At 35.0% G+C, this 3,111-nt stretch overlaps 1 long non-coding RNA gene across 1 annotated transcript; it reads left to right on the top strand.

Moving 5' to 3' along the window:
* The first annotated feature begins 1,850 nt into the window (after positions 1-1,850).
* Positions 1,851-2,817, top strand: LOC127881203 (uncharacterized). The gene is made up of 2 exons (XR_008049963.1): positions 1,851-1,969; positions 2,228-2,817. It is a non-coding gene; the product is annotated as an uncharacterized LOC127881203 (long non-coding RNA).
* Positions 2,818-3,111: the final 294 nt, after the last annotated feature.

Genomic DNA, 3,111 nt, shown 5'->3' with positions numbered 1-3,111 from the left:
ATGTGTATTTATAATAGGCCGAAAATAAACAAAGCACAAAATTGCTTGGCCTAAACAATTTGAAACTCCTAATAACTAATCGTCGTCTGATTTTACACTAATGTCAAACGCATTGTTATCCACAAATCCTATGGATGTGATAAACGTGTCAGCACACCGCAGAGCATGCGGTAGCGCCTGTCTTGTCTGAATACACGCTTGGTGTCTGCCTTTCGTCGTCTTGCAACAGGTGAAATATGTCAAACCGACATAAATCGACTTGAATTTCTCCAAGAATGTTAGCGTTTCATCCTCGGAATAACAACACTTCACTTGTCGTTGGCACAGTGAGGCACAATTCGCACCATAAACACACTTTATATAGCCTTAAACACCATATTTTACTATAATAAACAGTTCCAATTTCAGCTGAAAACGTTCCATTTGGAAATTGACACTGCCGTTATATACACGCACGGGCACGTTTGAATTCAATATCCTTTATAAAACGAATAACGCACAATACTCGACTTTTTTTCTTGAAAATGGAATAACCGACAAGCATTTGACTTTTTCCAACTTGAAGATCACAGAATAGTTCTTTGTCGAACGTGGTAACAATTTCAGAAGAAATAAACTTGTTCGCAATTGTAGAACTTGATTTACGAATACATAAGAGTTCGACTGTAACGGCCGCAACGATGCCGTTATGTTTCCGCAAGACAAACCTTGTTAGTAAATAATAATTGTTGTATGTATGTGAAACCATGATGAGACTCATAATAAATATAGTTATATATTCAAATATTTCATTGGCTGATTCGAGAGAAACACCTTGACTGTTGGCCACATCACTGCGTCTGTGCACAGCGTAAAGGATGTAACACTGATCCGCGATCCGTGTAAGGAATTCCGGACTATTCTCTGCATGTTCAACCGACACAAATTGTGACCTGTTAAAATTATGCGTTAAAAAACATCTCGAAGAATTGTACTCGGTCACTTAATCGCAAGGGAAGACATTATTGACTAAGACATGATTATGTGAATGTGCTAATGGTTAATCTCTAACGATGTCACGGTGCCTATACCACGTGACTTTTTAAGATCTGTGTGGGGAGTAAAATATCAACAAAAGCGCGACGAAGGTAAGATTTTTAAGGATAACTTTTTTAATATGTCACCAATTTTAATGGGATAAAGTGGAGAGCCCGCTCATTCATGAGAGTTTTCTATCATGATTTTATAAAACAAATAAGTATTTTTTCAGTAAAGTGCAACCGCGCGTTTGAACGGTTAGAAAAGGGTAGGATCAGTGTGGGGACATTTATTTTTACACAAAAACATCACCTCTGGTGAAATTAAGAAATAAATTTTATGGGCGGAGCTTACACTATATCCTTTTGCATCCATTTTCATGTTTCTGTTATTTATTTACGAAACAAAATTCAAGAAAACTATTCTTACAGTAATATGATCTGTGTGGTATACGTTTTTCAGCGGATCTGTGTGGTATACTGTTTTTAAGTTTTTCAGTTCTATTTAGTTGTTTAAAAAATGATTGTCAACAATGTATTTGAAACGGGATTTTTAAATGCGCTAGCATGTAAAACACATAATGGCTATACAATACGCTTGCACCGCTTGTTGAACTAATACATAATTATGATAAACAGGCATGCTATACAATCCCCATTATAATATTAAAATCTTACGCTGGAGCATCTTAAATCGATGACAAGTCCATGCTAACCTTAAATAAGTGTATACTTTATGTTATTGTATCAAATTCCATGTTTATTTTGGCGCCAAACACTACTGTCAGGTGAAGTAATGTATCGTATATTATTTTTGATATTATATTTGCTTTAAGGTATGGCTCAATGCTCCGAATGCGGAAAAAATGTCGAAGACCAGAGCTGGATTATTGCGCCACATTAGGGGACACGCTAACTCTGGAAACTATAACTGCTGTGGGAAAGCATTTCAGGTAAGATTAAATACCATAAAAATAGTTACATTTTTATACAGTTATGCTAACCAGATGAACGGATTTTCTTGAAACAACACAAATATACAATATATCTCATCTCTCAGATTATCATATATTTTTAAATAACTCAATAATCGTCAAATCGTTTGTAATTTAAAAATAACGAACGCGTGTCCTCAGATACTAACATTTTTTAAATAGCGTGTCTACGCATTGAAATGTCACGTGAATAAAATATGTTGTTTTTTTTCTCAGGATGCCTACAATCTTAGAAGGCTTCAACGAACAAAGGACCCCAATGTCACGTGTGTGTACAGTGCGGCAGGAGATTTGCGGACAAGTACCTACTCGTGGCTAGAGAGAAAAGTGCAAAAAAGAGGGATTGGTGAAATGTTACCAGTGTGGGAATGCAGTTAGGAGTGAGAATGACCTCAGAGAGCACGTCAATACCCACATGCATGACAAGTGTTACAGTAGTGAGGAGTGTTTCAAAACGTACACACGCAAAACAAACCTTTCTCGATACGCGAGGACTTCACATAAATCCGTGAATACTGATTAAAAATCATAATGGTTTACAGTTTGTCTGTGTAACTTCATTATCGATTTACGTTATTTTATTCGTTGTTTTACTTTTACTTTACTTTTCAAAATGATTCTAAAGTTATCCGAATTTGATTAATTTTTAGGTTTCGTTTAGTTCGTATGTGTGTTTGAAATCATTCTCAAATAATTGTGCAATAATTTGGATTTACGTTATTCATTAATATATCGCATCTGTGATTTGTATTATCGAATCTGTGATTCTTTTTTAATTATAACTTGATTAAAGTTTTGCGATGTTTTTTCGTTGGTTTCAATTTTAAATACCGCTGTCACGAGCTAGTTCGATAATCATAAGCAGCCAGGTTTTCTAATACTAGGGTTTTACACGATTGCTTTACATAATTAACTGCCTGCTTATAATTACTCTAGGCCGTGGTAATTGACAGTAAACAATGTATGCAATGTGGTTGTGTATACAATACAATACTCCTTAATTCGAAATACGTCTTGACATTCTTCAGAGCTGCATCCATCCACAACACAGAATCTTACATATATAATCATATAATATAATATTTATTCATTTACTTTTT

Source organism: Dreissena polymorpha, chromosome 5 (assembly GCF_020536995.1).
Source record: "Dreissena polymorpha isolate Duluth1 chromosome 5, UMN_Dpol_1.0, whole genome shotgun sequence".
Lineage (NCBI taxonomy): Eukaryota > Metazoa > Mollusca > Bivalvia > Myida > Dreissenidae > Dreissena > Dreissena polymorpha.
The sequence above is the reverse complement of the archived record's forward strand: the minus strand, read 5'-3'. Positions and strand labels throughout refer to the sequence as shown.